Genomic DNA, 16,366 nt, shown 5'->3' on the forward strand with positions numbered 1-16,366 from the left:
CATGATAGTTGACCTTATCAGCAATGTGTCTGGTGCGTTGATGAGTGAACACACTCTAGTTAGCCCAGATTGAAGGGGCAGAGAAAGGGCAAAGACCGGTCCATGGAGACAAGAGTGGTTGGAGAGAGAAAGAGAGAGAGAGAGAGAGAGAGAGAGAGAGAGAGAGAGAGAGAGAGAGAGAAAACAAAGAAAGAAAAAAGAATGAAAAAGAAAGAAAGAAAGAAAGAAAGAAAGAGAAAGAGAAAGAGAAAGAGAGAAAGAGAAAGAGAAAGAGAAAGAGAAAATGATAGTAGGTGGGCAAGACCCACCTTTTAACAGGGAACGCAGGGAATGTGCACAGGATAAACCCTTAGTGGCTGCGGCTGGGAGGGATCCTGTCAGGACCCTAAGGGCTGGCCAGTGCAGATGCCTGAGTACTAACCGTCTCAATACAGTTTCTTACCTCTTTATAAAAAGCTTACAGTGTATTTGCTTAATTACTAATGTTAATGCATAAAGTCAAAGGAAATGGAGCAACAATGAAACGGGCCCAGGCCAGGCTCAGGTGTAGTGATCCACCTGAAGATGATCTTTAATTTCTGAAAGAACTCAATCCTGCGTTAGTCTAAGGATGCGTATCAGCGAGGCTACGCTTCTAATCTGACCCAGTCGAGAAGATGCTAGAATTTGGTTTACGTGCATATTTTGGTGCTTCATTCCTCTCTCCCTTCTCTGTGCACTGTCTGCTGTGTCCTGAACTCTGTTAGCTGCACGCAGGTCTCTCTCCATTAGCAGTTGTGGTCTTGCGTATCCACACTGTAAGCGCATAAGGCACTGCACAGCGGCACGCTTCTCATTATGTATCGTGTTTTTACATTCTATGTCCAGTTGGTTTTGGGATTTTTATTGAAAAGCTCCAATATGTGAGCTTATTATTTTTATCAAAATAAAATTAATTTTCAAAATTGAAACCAACAACGCTTTCAAAATCAGGAATAAAAGACCATTTTAGTTTTATTCACAACATTTAAACTGAATGTTTTAAGGTGAAGAACTATAGACAGGTAAGTCTAATTATAAACATAGCATTTGGGATAACTATAAAAAATGTAATAGGCCAATAAAAATTCTTTAAAATATTTTGCTCGAACTGCAATCAAATTTAATAAGTTTGGCATTAATTAAGCTCTAATAACGTACTTCAATATCTTTCCTAAGTAGTGTGATCCATTTCCCCTTCATCCAGTTCGAATTATGCATACTGTGGTGTCATCGTCATCTTAAAGCATACTGAGAAAATGACAGAGTTGCAAAATTAAAATCATTGATAAATGATATTTTTCATGTTTTATACTAATAGGTATTACTGGGCTTTTAAATTAATAGAGCTGTCAGGCCATGAACCAAAATGGAAATTAAATATTCCAGAAACACCTAAAGATGACACCGTGGAATATTTTAAATCTTAATTAGGAGGTGCAATTGTTTTGTCTTCTGTAACTGCAGCAAATTAATTGGAAATTAGTCACAAGCAATGCTTTTTTCCCTTTAACAACCTGAGATGAAGAGACTGGAGCTTTCTGCCTTGCCGTTCTTGTTTGAGGGCCAGAATGCACACAGGCAGTAAATTGTACTGTCAATTACAGAAAACAACAACTGTAGTGAAATTAGGAAAAATTAGGTACAGGTAAACAGAACTAATTAATGCACAAGTAAAAGGGAAGACATAAAATAATGCCTAGCTAAACACTAACTTGTCAGTCTTTGGGAAAAAAAAAGTAAAGTTTAGAAGTGTAAATTTATGCAAAATATTTACCAATTAAGACTTAGGTACAGGATGCATGCACTGTGTTTTATCTAACCACGTTTGTGGCATTATTTCTGTTTTCATCTTAGATTATGTCGTGTCCCCATAGAAGCAGCACCTCGCTTGTTGAAGTATATTTCATGTTAATTTTATATTCCTACAAATAGGAAGACTGATGCTCATTAAATAACAATATGCTCATTAAATAACAAAATTTCCTTCAGTAGAGAATTATTACTTTTCCATATTTAAATATTAAGTCCAATGTCATTTCTTTTGTGTCTTTGTTGTTTATTATTATTTATTTAATTTATTCCTTGACAGCTTCATAATTGTACATAATGATTATTCACCCTATCATCCTGTCTCATGCTCGCTCCTTCTGCTACTTTCTTTCTTCTGCTTTCTTGTCTTGTGTGTGCATGTGTGTTTGTGTGTCCTATCGAGTTCAATTAGGATTATTTAATACCATGGGTGGGAAGGTCCTTTACTGGGCCATATGCAATGTCCCATGTATCAGTGGTAACACCATTGTGACATCTCTTCCTCCTGCCGCTATTGACTGTCGGTAGTCAGGGAAATGTATGTAGACCCAGTCCAAATTCTAGGCACATCAAAAAATTCACTATTTGCATTTATCTACTTATAATTTGTGGATTACTCATTTTCATATACATTTGCTCCTTGCTGCATCCCTTCCACACCCTTCTAAAGGAAGACATTAGAACAGCACAAGACTCTCTAATGCTAGTATCTGTCAACTCAGGGAATGAGTGTTAAGTTACCATAGCTATGTAACTTTCAATGAGAAAATAATATTCATATCAGACTCCCCGAAGACTAGTTACTAGAAAGATCAGCCTGGTGCTTCAAACATTATTTAATAATATCTAAAGTTAATCAATTTAGTGTAAGGACCTGAAGTTAGGAAAGTTTACTGATAATTTTCATAACATTAATCTATTTGAAATAAATTCTGATCTAATTTTCTTTTCAGATGATTATTAAACATATTCTATATTATGGTGATATGCTGTTATTTTTCTGTGAGTTCATTTGCATATTCTAGTGGGAAACAATAAAAGTCACTGTCTCTCCTCCTGTAAAACGCTGGCTAAATCCTAAACCTATGTCAGACTTTTTTCCCCATCATAAGTCATATGGGTTTATCTCTTTATTCCAGTCCCTCAAAGATTATGGCGAAGCTACTCTAACTATAAAACAGGAAGAAGTCAGGCATGATGGCACACACCTCTAAGTCCAGCACTCAGGTAGCAGATCTCAGTGAGCTCAAGGCCAGTCTAGTTCTACATAGTTCCAGAATAGTCAAAGCTGTATAGAGAGATTCTGTCTCAAAAAACCAGAAAAAAAAAACACAAACAAAATCGAAGAAATCAAAAAACAAACAGCAAAGGAACAACTTCTACTCTCCCCCTCCAAAATAACTAACAACAACAACAACAACAAAAAAAAAACCCACAAACAAAAACCTCAGGAAGAAATTTCAACTGCATTAAATACTAAAGTTATACCATAAAAAATTGTTGTTTCTTTCTTTTGTTACTAAATACAATCAGTAATAATCTCAGCAATCTATCATTATTCTGTTGTGATTTATAGTAGTTGATATCATCAGTAAGACAGTCTTCGTAAGAAGCATAAGTAGTTCTGGAATTCAGAGGACATGGAAACTCTGCTCTGGTCTGTCTGCCCTTGTTTTTCCTCCACTGGGATGGAGAGAGGTACTTAACTTCCTAAGTAGTTTCTCCCTCCCTCCTGACAGAAATTCCATAAAACATTGCTTTCAAGGAGTGAAAAATATTTTTAACTTCTGACTGCATGCAATTTCTGCTAAAGTGCAAGAAAAGTTGACTATTTCAGTTGCAGATGCCAGCTTGCTCAAAATAACATTTAAAATCGTAAAACCTAGAAAGATTTTTAAATAAAAACTGATGAAAGGAAGTTGCTAGCGAAACGGCTGTGAGTCAGTCCAACAGGGTGGCAAGGTTTTAGAATTTCTAATTTCTCCTTAGTCCTCAGGCTTGGGGGTCAGTGACTTAAATAGTAAATATAAGGAAACCCAAATGCTGTGTGTGTGTGTGTGTATGTGTGTGTGTGTGTGTTTTAAAGGACAAATCTAGCTATGTTTTTATTGCTCAGATTGTCCCATTCTCTCCTAAATCTTCCCAGGCTATTGTTATTTTGACTGAAGTAGCTAGTTGGTGAAAACTGTTTCATGTTGAAGTTCATTTAAAAAAAAAATGTTTGTTGCTTCTTAAAAAACCCCAAAGAGTTCAAAATGGGGCTCAGTTGGTAAAATGATTGTTTAGGATGCACGAAGCCTTGGGTTTGATGCTCCACACTGCATAAATCTGAGCTCAGTAGCACACTCCTGGACCCCAGCTGTTGATTGGTAGTGAAGAAGAAATGTAAATGCAAGGTCAGTCTTAGCTACACAGGCAGTTGAATTCAAGCCTGGTTATGGTTACATAACACTTTGGCTATGTAAAAGAAAGAAACCAAAAGCAATATAAGTACATAAAACAGGTACTATTATGTTTTCTAATATAATATACGAAATGCCTATTTACATGATATTCCCAAATAGAGAGCAATTTTGTGCCTTCCAGCTCTGCATGGGCCTTTAAGAAGGCGATTAAAACATAAAGCCAGCCACACCAAACCTCATTGAAGAAAAAGTGGAAAGTACACTTGAATGCATTTGCACAGGAGACCACTTCCTAAATATAACACCAGTAGCACAGACACTGAGAGAAACAATTAATAAATGGGACCTCCTGAAACTGAAAAGCTTCTGTAAAGCAAAGGACATGGTCAATAAGACAAAATGACAGCCTACAGAATGGGAAAAGATTTTCACTAACCCCACATCTCCAAAATGCACAAACAACAACAACAACACCTTCTTAAACCGGTTTCCTGAGTATCAGCTCCCTGGGCAGGGCGAAGAGTGTGTGGCAAAGCATCTTCCTGGACCAACTGGCTATTGTACAACCACAGTTATTTCTTTCTCAGCCGTATTCAGAAAACTTCCAGAGCCTGCTGTTTCCTTCTCTGAACCTTCTATCCTTTGGCAAACAAGCGTAAGGAGCAGATGACAGGAGTAGCAATAGAAAACGAGTTGGAGAGAGTCTTATAACTCTGCCTCATGACCTAGGGTCGCACTTAGCCTGAATGCCACAGTCTAAAACTCCCCTTCTTGTATCCTACAGTCATGAACATGCTTCCACATACCAAAGAATCTTCAGAGAAAAATCCTCTGCACTTACTCAAATCATTACCGATACACAGAAATCCCTGAACTATTAATATTATCTTTATAGTTATGTGAGAGAGCTTAAACTGTTAATGTCAATCATTTTCACTCAAACAAGGTAGGCACTGTCTTAAATTGCCTAAATACAGGGTTAAGGTATGGCAAAAAAAAAATGAATGAAAATTTCCAAAGTGGCTAAGATTTTGTTAGCAGTCAAGTTTTAGGGCATTTATAAGACTTGTTTAGTAGTTTTGAAAGAGATATGGAAGTGGAAAATATATTGTGAAATTTCCAAGTCAGCAGATGGGCACTTGTGAAGGCTAATATGCTGGCTTGATGGAGGAAATTCAAGCAGATCTCAAAACAGCCCAAGGCAATCAAACCTGATGCAGAGGGGCAGGGTCCCTCTTTAACTAAAAACTGAGTCAGAGGCACTGCACTGTCCCTGAAAGTACTACAGACCCTGGGCAAACAGCTTGCAGCTAGCTGCTATCAGAGAGGCTGAAAAGCCAGCCGGGCCAGTTAGGGGAGAATTCAGATCATGAAGTGGACCAAAGGAAACACAAGGTTTGGGAATACCATCCCATCTTTCTTGTACTTCCTGGCTTGTGCTTAAAGACACCTATTTTATTTATGGAAGAAGTGAATACTAGTTCTCATACAAAGGCCAAAGAGAAATTGTACTTTTCTTATTCAAGGAGTAGGAAATACAGACCCTTCACATTAAGAGTAGTGAAGTGACCGCTGCTTCCCCCACACTCTGATGCCCTCCACCTTCTCCCCTTCTCAATTTCATGACTGAGATAGGTGCCTAAAACTCAGAAGAGGAGAAGCTTCCTTTGATAGTGAAATTTGGCCTGAGAAGGACAAAGAAGAGCCTGTCTGCTTCTATCCTCCAACTCTTCAGCCTGAGCTCCATTTTAAGTGTTCATTTTTCTTTTTGGCCTGTTCATTTTCTAAAGAGAAAGAGAAAAACTGTGGAGTTGGATGGGTAGATGGGTGGGAAGGTAGGGAGGATTTGAGAGGAGATGATCTTGATGAGAATATACTATACTCTATATATTATATATACTGTAATATGCTATATATTATATATGTATGTAATATACTATGAATCTCTATATAGATAGATATATCTTTACAGTATACATAACTACAAGATTGATCCATAAAACTAAAACCTTAGGTTTGTAGGTAGAAAAGCAACTCAAGAACTATAAAAGTCAAGTGTGGCAGAAATCAAGAAGGGGAGGATTCAAGGAAACTAGTCAATGAATATATGTGGATTACTCGGTTGACAATATTCCCACAAGAATCAAAGACTATCAAATCCCCAGTCCCCGTCATGGGAAGTCCAAAATCCAACAGGTCCAGTGGCCCCATGCAGAGAGAGCAGCACCCCTGGGTCTCCCAGTATTTCTACTTGGGCCCCAGGTAGCCACACCCTAATTAGATGTGATTGGTTGATAGTTTCTCCATCAGCTATCTCATTGGACTTAGTGTCCACTCAACAGAATGGGAATAGCATGTACTCCTGAAAACCTAGCCAGTTACAGGTGGATCATGAGATCATTGATATCAGAGGAGAATCTACTACTGCTGTGTTCCCAGTTGCTTTCTAAATAATTGTCATCATACCTACACAGAAATGCAGCTTTCACCCTCATCCTAGAAACCTCCCTTGGCAGTAGACAAATCCCATTACAGACAACCAGTACAGAAATGAGCTGATTGTGGGGGGCTTAAGACCAATGGGAACATCTAAAATTCAATTCCTACATCCAAGGCTCAGGAAACGTTAGAAGAGGAGACACTAAGATTATAAGACCAAGAGGACTGATAAGTTTGCAGTGAGATTGCATCCCCTAGAAATGATAGGGAAGTCATACTCATAAAGTCTCACAAACATGGCTTAAACAAGACCTGTACAATGACACCATCAAGAGATATGCCAACATAGAAGGGAGGCATTTAACAGTGCCCTGCCTCTACACAAAGAACTACAGACTACTAATGACTGCTAATAGAAGAATAATTAGTGTTTCCCAGGAATGAACAACTCGTTTACTTATTCAAAATTCCATAGTCTAAACTGAAATAATAACACACAAACAATACTGAATGGGCTCAGCAGATTATATATTTAGCAATAATAGTCAAAAAAGAGCATAAATTTGAGAAGGAGTAAGAGAGCATGGGAAGTGATAGAGGGAGAAAAGAGAAGGATAGATATAATTATATTTTAATAATTTTATTTTAAATTTGTGTGATTCTCCTGTGTTAACCCTTGAGGTGAATCAGCAGGGAATGACTTTCAAGGACACAGTGATGCTTGACAACAGAACGAGAGAAGGAAAGCACTGGGTTTCCAGACAGCATTATAGGACTTTCACATAGAAGATGAAATCAGAACAGTATTGTCAAGACTGAAAGCTGAACTCATGTGGGAAACAGAAAAGACAGACTCACACTTGGACCTTTTCAGTTCCCTGTGACAATGAGAACAATGAGAACAAGCCAATATTCTCCATAGAAATTGAACAAAAATCGTATTAAAAAACAAAACATATCATAACTCATACCATGATGTTTCAGGTCCTCAGAATATATCACGATATGTCTGAGTACATAAATAATCAGAATAACCCCAAAAAAGCCTACAGGGAAAAGACAGTCAGTGATTCAAACTCTGTGATGATATAAATATTAATTTTCTTAAACAAAGATTTAGCAGTTATTATACCTATGTTCTAAGAAGTAGTCGAAAAATTCATGAAATAATATTAAGATAGCCATCAATTGAGACTGTTTTTTGTTTTTGTTGTTTTGAGGTCATTTCTCATATAACCACAGTTGGTTTGGAAACTTCTTTATTGTCAAGGATGATCTTGAATTCCTAATCTTCCTGCCTCTAACCCCCAAAATGTCGAGATTATGGGTGTGTGACTCTTCATCTGAAATTTTATGACTTAGAAATACTGTGATCAAAACAAGACATCAATTGGAAGGGTTGAAGAATAGAATAGAAATAAGGGAAACATGAGTGAAGTTGACGTAGATGAATATTTATCATTCAGTTAGAAGAATGTCAAGAAAAAGGGGAAAATGAATAGACTGGGAACCGTGAAATAATATTCTTACATATATATCATTAATGTTATGGAAGACAAAGACTGGTGAAAAATCAAGAATTGAAGAAAAAAACACCAATATATAACAAAATGTATAACATAAATGAGCATTGCATGACATAATGTATATCATAATGTATGACATAAATTTACAGATTCTCAAAACTAGTGAAACTGAAACAGGGTATGGTCAGAGAACTCTATAATCAGATACCTCAACATCAAACTTCTGAGAGCCAGAGAAAGAAGGAAAATCTGAAAGTTGTCCCCCAGTCACCATGAAGTTAACACCCTAGACTATGAAAAAGAAATCACAAAATGCTTGAAGTAAGGTCAATGGTGCCGACACACATGCACAGTGAAGACATTCCTGTAGAGTGGGAGTCTTTGGAGACCTTGTCAGAGAAGCTGGGGAATGAAAAGAATCAAGCAAGTATTTCAGACAAATGAGAGGTAAAACAGATTTCTGAGAACATTGTCTTTAAGCTTGGCACAAAAAGGCCTTTTGTTTGCGTATGCATTCTATTGTATTAGTATTTAAATCCCCTTGTAATCCAGGAAACTTTTTAGAAAACCTATAAAATATATTAGGATTAAGGTTATTATCCTAGCTGGACATGGTGGCATATGCCTTTAATTTTAGCACTTGGGAGGCAAACACAAGTAGATCTCTGTAAGCTCAAGGCCAGCCTCGTCTTCATCTCACATTCCAAGTCATCCAGGACTATCCAGTGATATTCTTTCTCAAAATAAAGCACATATTCTAATAGGATCAAATAATTCAAGCCAGGTGTGGTGGCACATCCTTTTAATCCCTGCCTTCAGTAGGCAGAGACAGGAAGATCTCTGGGAGTTTAAGGCCAGGATGGTTCACACAGTGCGTTCCTGGACAACCAGGGTTATGTAGAAAGACCCTGTCTCAAAATAAAATCAATATAATAATAATAAAATAATATAATTATTTATAAATAATATCAATATGTATATTATAGTAATCTTAAAGTAAACCACAGTCAATAAGTTGTGTTGGTATTGTGCTTGACAAGAAATGGGGCTCCACTTTCAGACTGTGGTGAGCAACCTTTTGTTTTAGCAAAAGCCTTCAGTGTTTGGGGATTTCCATTGGACTACGTTGGCTAGCAACTCAATGAATGTGACCTACTCCCACCATTGGAAGACTCACCTGGCTACAAGAGATGATTAGTTGGGAAGCCATATGCCTTATTACTAGGAGTTCTCATTAGGATCGCCTCCATAGTTTCCCTTATATATGAGACTCAGAAAAGAAGTTCACTAAAGAATTGTAAAATGTATAAAGGTGAGAGATTTCAAGAGATAATAATTCAAATTATGATAGAATATAAATTAGGTATAAGATTTTGGACTCACTAAAATAGGATAGACAATTAAATATTTCCTCTGAATTTGTCAAATGCAAATGGGCTAGATATTATTGATGTACTTATTGCCTATATATAGTATATAGTTATTGTAGTTATTGCATATTGTTTTCCATTTTTAGTTATAGCCTTCTTTTTTATTTTAGAGAAAAAGGGAAATATAGTAATATTTGATTTGCATTTTAATAAATAAAGTTTCTATTGCACTAGGTTTCCACACATGGCCCAAGTGCCCCCACCAATGCCGCAGTCTTTCTCACGCTCTTCCTCCACTCCATCTATCCCCACCTGTTATCTCCCTACTCCCATTCCCATAAGCACCCAGTCCATATGTAAAATCTATTCTATTTCTTTCTCCTGGGGAGATAGCTGCATTCTCCCTAGACCTCTTCTCTTTACCTAACATCTCTGAGTTTATGGATTGTAGCTGGGCTATCATTTATTAAGAGGTTAATATTCACTTGAAAGTGAATAAGTGCCGTAATTGTTTCTCTGGGTCTGGGATACCTCACTCAGGATGATATTTCTTTCTAATTCCATCCATTTACCTGTAAATTTCATCATGTCATTCTTTTAAGAGCTGAGTAATTATCCGTGGTATTCTTTATTCATTCTGTTACGGGACATTTAAGTTATTTGTAGTTTCTGGCTATTATGAATAGTCACAATGGGTATGTTGAACAAGTGTCCTTATGATAGGATGGAGTGTCCTTTTAGTATATCTCCAAGAGTGGAATGGATAGATCTTGAGATAGATTGATTCCCAACTTTCTGAGGAATCACCATATTGGTTTCCCAATTGACTACACAAGCTTCCACTCTCCAGCAGTGCAGGAGTGCCCCCTTCCTCCACATGTTAGCCAGCATGAGTTGTCACTTATGGTACTGATCTTAACCATTCGACAGGTGTAAGATGGAATCTCAAAGCAGTTTCCCTGAGAATACAATTCAGCATCCGTGTCACCCTGTTGAAGTTTCCTACTGGAGCTGAGATAAGCCATTGTGTAGGAGCCAGATCATTAGAGGCATTGGGGGCATTGGAGTTGGGGCATCAAAGCAGCACAGTGCAGTGTGGCTCGGGGCAGCAGTGGGACGGACGGCTGTGGTTGGGCCAAGGTAAATAGCTCAATGCATCCAGTAATGATAAAAATACTATTTGACAAAAGATGGCACTCTGTTATAGATGGCAGATTAGTCAATTACTGTGAGTTCATGAGGCAGTACAGTCAACAGCCTGCTTCTCTCTTTTATCACCTGGACTTGGGTGAGGTACTTGATTTCTCAGGCTTCAGCCTTTCCTATTTTAATTTGTCATAGGGAATTATGATAACTTTATTGATTTAATGGCTTTTTAAAGATTAAATAAATAATGAATGTGAATACATTGAACATAAACTTTTAATGAATATTAATAAGTATTTGCTTAATAAATGTTAGGTATAATTATCATGATTCCCTCTGAATATCTCATGGTATTTCAAATGTTTAGAAAAATCTATTTGCCTTGAAATTGCTGTATGTAGGAAATTCAAATGTATAAAACTTTCTATTTTGGGTGCTAAAGGTCTGAGAAAAATTGGATTTACCAAGTGATGAGAGAGTAAACAACTTAAAATCCTAAAGAGCAGCATAGAAGGGCTAGATAGAACATATGCATATTTGCTGCTATGAAGTCAGCTCGATGTCAGCTACCACTTCGAAAAACCTCCTTATTTTTACTGCGGTCATTTTACCACTTAGTTATGATCTGTTTTGGCTTTAGCAATATGGAGGAAAGCTTCAAGAATTCTCTTTTTCTTAATCATTGAGCTCATGGTAGAATTCCATGGGCATCATTCTTTGAGAAGGTGTCACAGGTAATGACTAATACACAAATACTGGCTATCAAGATTTCAAGTCATTTACAGAGTACAGGATGTGTCCAATAAATATAAAACTAATATCACAGAAGTAGCCAGAGAAATTTAGTTACACCAAAACAGGAAACAGAAGGATTTAATCTTTGGAGACTGGAAAAGTATTCCTTCCACGATACATTCAAGCTCTTTGCTTTGAGAATATAATGAATAAAGATAACTCAAAATAACTTTTACATGTATTTCGATATGAAAAATATGTGAATGAATTGCTAGCCAAACTACATTATGTTCAGTGAGAGAAGATTTTAGGAGAAAGCATGTTTTAAAGTGCTATAATACCCCAAGAAGTATTTAAGAAATTTATAAATTCAAAATGTACTTGGTATTGGCAACCAAAATATGCAGGAGGAACAGTTCTGTATTCTGAGAACTCAGTGAAGATCAAAATGATGGTCCTCGACTTCTGGGAACTTATACCTAAAAGGAAGGGAAATGGTTGTACTTTCAGTGTGAACTGGTTGGTGCTATCACAAGCAGCGGACACAGGAGTGAGGTGGAGGTTAGTGGGGTGGAAGACAGGACAGAAATGGCAATGCCTACAGGAGGCTCTCTGGAGGAGAAGCAGCAAGAACCAGCCCAAAGCTTTAGCTGTGCCCCTCAGCAGTTAAGGAAGAAAGATTTTCCAAACTCTTAGGAAGTAATGGATTATTCAAAGGAAGACGGAGAAGAAGAAACTGTTTAAACGGCAAACTTGACCTGCGTTCACACAGAAAAGATTCTAAGCAGAGAGTATTATGGTGGAATTAGAGTTCACAGTGACGATGCCAAATGGAACTGGCAAGGTAAATGAAAAGGAAACAACACTGGAGATGGGAACATGTTTAGTCTTTTCTCCAGAAGCCAGAAATGCAATGGGCAAGTCTAGGATGGTGGCGGTAGTGTCAGAAGAAAAGGAAAGGACTGCAGAAATGAATAATGAAATTAAGTGGTAGTGTTTATTAGTTTGGGGGTGGGGAACGTAGTCTAGGATGACTCAGATTTCCAGCTCTGGAAACACTTGGGGAGGAATGGTCAAAATAATATGGAGAAGGACTACAATCCTCTGTACTTGTAAGGGAAGTCATGCAGGAAAGCTTAAGGTTCTTCAAGTTTTGTAGTCACTTCTTTATGTGTGGTTTATTGAGAGGGTTTCTCTGTGTATCACTTCTTGACAAAACTCCATCAGTAGTCTATAAACTGCAAAAGTGGGGATTGCTGGGTGCACAAATATGAAGTGATGTCTGATGTGGTCTGTGCCCTACCCTATTCTATTGTTCTAAATGCCTGTAATGGCATTTCATTTGCATTTTAATAAATAAAGATGGCCTGAAAATCAGAAAAGTAAAGCAACTACACTGGCCAGCCTTACAGACCAGGCAGCAATGACATATACCTTTAATCCCTGTAACCACAATGACACACACCTTTAATCCCAATAGCCCCGCTAGCTTTCCATAGAAACCAGGATGTAGTGGTGCACATTCCCTTAATCCCAGAAATCAAGAGGATTATAAAATGCGAGAGACAGCTCTCATTCTCAGTCTTATTCTGAGATTCCTGGGGACAGGATTGCCATTTTTGGTCTGAGGTAGAGGTAAAAGGCAGTGGCTGGCTACTTTGCTTTTCTGACCTTCACGTTGAACTCTGGCTTCTGTTTCTGGGTTTTTATTAATCATGCTTCATCTCCCTCCATGTTTCAGGCAGCCCTTCGCATCACATGAAAGCATGCTAACAAGGTCAATCTGTGCTGTGTGCTCAGGAGGAACAAGTTAGAAAATCAAATGAGGTTCTAGAGTTCAACTTACAGATAGCTCTTCCAAACCATCCATGTCAATGTGTCTTCTAGAATCCATAGTCTTCTAGTTTAAATAAGCTTATTAAAATCATGAAGAAAGTGTTCTTAGGCTAAAATCCACTCCTTAGCAATGCTGCGAGTACTGATGTACTGTGATAACAGGACTATTTAACAATTATCTACTGATTGTCTTTAGTGGGAGGGTATAGTAAGTCATGAAAGGAATTGTAAACTATGATTTAAAACCTTTTTAGCTTTTGCTTTTCTTGATATCTGTGACAAGATTTGGTGAAATTTATAAATAAACATGACTTTGACTTTTTTCTTGACATTCTGATAAATGATACAATCCATTTTAATGTTTTTAACTTCAGTATTGTTAAGATTTACAATATTAAGCAACCACCATCCATCTCAAGAAACTATATTATCTTGATTTTTAAAATAGCATTAATTGATTTAAGAATCAAGACATATGCATTTCTTGCCCTTCTCCACCATCTATTCAGTTCGAAAGAAAGCAGACCTTCTGGTTTCCTCTAAAATTATAACTGGAGAAACTCTTTCATAAATCGAATATCAGCTTATGGATATTTAAATTTAGCAAAGAATTTTAACATTCTACAAATTCTTATGAAAAACATTGTGCTATTTTATTGAAGGAAAAAACCCCTCTCTCTAGTTAAACTATACCACTGCTAAGAATATTAAATATTCTCTTTAGTTAAATTTAAAGTTCAAAGTCCCATGTGGTTCTAGGAAAAGTAGAATATTCCAGAATTTAAATTAATAATACTAAGCCTTAGTTTTGTATAACTCTTGGCTCACTGAGGTTATAATATATATTTTAAATGAATAAGTATATTTTCAGGAAAATATATCTAAATTTAAATTACATAAAATTATTAATTTAGTAATTCTAGATTATAATAATTAAAAGGTAATGTGAGTATCCTGCTACGAATTGAAAAATAAAATCTCTAAAATCAGTGTCAAAGGGCTTATGTTGAATCACTTCAACCTATCTAAAATTTCAATTAAAAATCCATAGATATTGTCCTTCAGAAGTGGAAAACAGCAGCTAGTGATTTGCTCAAAGCCTTGCCCAAGTGAGCTCTCAAGGCACCCAGGACTTTGCCACGTTGTGATGACAGTGGGATTAGTGAGGAAGAATGCAGGCCCCAGATCCTGTTGCATGGACTTTAGGTACTACTCTACTATGTATTAGCTGTGTAGAATATGACAAAACTTTAGCTTCCCCTTCTTCAGTGTGTTGATTCTATACAATGGAGCTAAATGCAACACATGTGTGTGAATTGCATGTGTCCATACAGAGCAAGTAGTTTGATGTATGTACATGTGAGTATCTTAGCAAATATAAAGTATTAGCACTGCCATTGTTGCTTCTTTACTCAAGACCCTGCAGCATCTGCAAGAATGCAGAGCCCTCCCAAGGAAGGTCTTGGGTTCCACTCTTTTTGTTTTATTTTTCTTATTCTCTTGTGAACTTGGCTGAACAACATTGGTCGTATATTAAAGACTACTACTAGTATTTTCATGATCCTTGCTGTCCTACATCATAAATATGATCACCACCATGACTAAAAGTTTACCACAATTCATACTATAACTGTCATAATCACTATTACTTTTTTCTGGCATTATGAGAATCAGCACATCCATAATATCATCACCATTATCATTTCTATTTCTGCTACCACCAGCATTGGAAACATCACTGCCATCTCTAACAGCGCAATTACTGCCACCATTAGTGTACTGTCTAGTTTTATGCCAAGTTGACACAAGCTAGAGTCATCGGAGAGGATTGAAGCCTCAATTGGGAAAATGTCCCCACAATGTATGACTGTAGGTGCTTTCTTAGTTAGTGATTGATGGTAGAGGGCCCAGTCAATTGGAAGCTGGTGGCCCTAGGTTTGTAAGACAGCAGCTTTGGGAAACCATGTGGAGGAAATCAGTAAGCAACACCCCTCCACGGCTTCTGCATCAGCTCCTGTCTCTGGGGGAGAAAGAGTTCCTGTCTCGATTTTCTTCAATGGGCTATGATTCAGGATACGTAAGACAAATAAATTCTTTCCTTCCCAAGCTGCTTTTGGTCATGCTTCGTCACAGCAATAGTAACCCTAACCAAGGCAACCCTAACTCTAACAATGGCAATACTTAACATCTGTGAAAGTATAAATGTTAATATGGCAGTCCCATTCAGAGAGTCTAAAGAACACCAGAGAAAGCAGAAACACATGAAATCTAGTAAGTGAAAGAAAAAAAAATGAAAGAATATTTGTAATTTACAACAAGAGAGCAGAAAACAACTGAACAAAAGCTATCCACCCCTCTGCATCAGGAGGATGAAAGGAACTGGCATATCTATAGGTGGACACGTAAAAGGAGATTCCTGCCTCTCACCCTATACAGAAATCACTTCTAAATGAACCAGAGAAGTTATTGGAAGACCTGAAGACAGAAGAGAAGGTAGGGCAAACACTTCGATATATTGGTGTAAGGAAAAGCCCTGTGTGTAGGACAGAAAATAATTATTCGGGAAATAATGTCAACAATCAGCAAATGGGAATTCATGAATTTTAAAAGCTTCTGAAAATCAAGAGAATTGGCTAAAGAAATGAAGAGACAGCCTACAAAATGTGAGAAAATTTTTGTTAGCTATATAACTTACAAGTACCATCTAGAATACACAAAGAATTAAAAATAGTAAACACCAACAAATTAAACATGTTAATAAGATGAGAAGACTTCTTAAAAGAAGAAATATTGAGAGGTAATAAACTTTAAAAAGTGTCTAATCACTGTCCATCAAGTAAATGTAAATAAAAAAAACCAAGATTTTGTTTCATCTCCACCAGAAAGCAATTATCAAGGAAAAAAAAAGATTTTTTTTTACCTTATTACTAAGAAAGTAGTGAACTTTAGTAACTATAAAAAAGTTCCAGATACAACAAATTTTCAACTTAACACTTCATATGTTATAATTTTCTTATTAGGTGCTTGGAAATTAAACAAAAGAATTAAGAGAAAAATTCTAAGTATTTTTCTCTTTGTC

General features: G+C 36.9%; 1 protein-coding gene across 10 annotated transcripts in view; it reads right to left on the reverse strand.

Moving 5' to 3' along the window:
• Window positions 1–16,366, reverse strand: part of Dgkb (diacylglycerol kinase beta) — a 600,883-nt gene that overhangs the window by 11,379 nt on the left and 573,138 nt on the right. The gene's annotated exons all lie outside the window — the stretch shown is intronic.

This window comes from Microtus oregoni, unplaced genomic scaffold (assembly GCF_018167655.1).
Source record: "Microtus oregoni isolate MIOR12 unplaced genomic scaffold, Mior012 000009F_ref0000495, whole genome shotgun sequence".
In the NCBI taxonomy this organism is placed as follows: Eukaryota; Metazoa; Chordata; class Mammalia; order Rodentia; family Cricetidae; genus Microtus; species Microtus oregoni.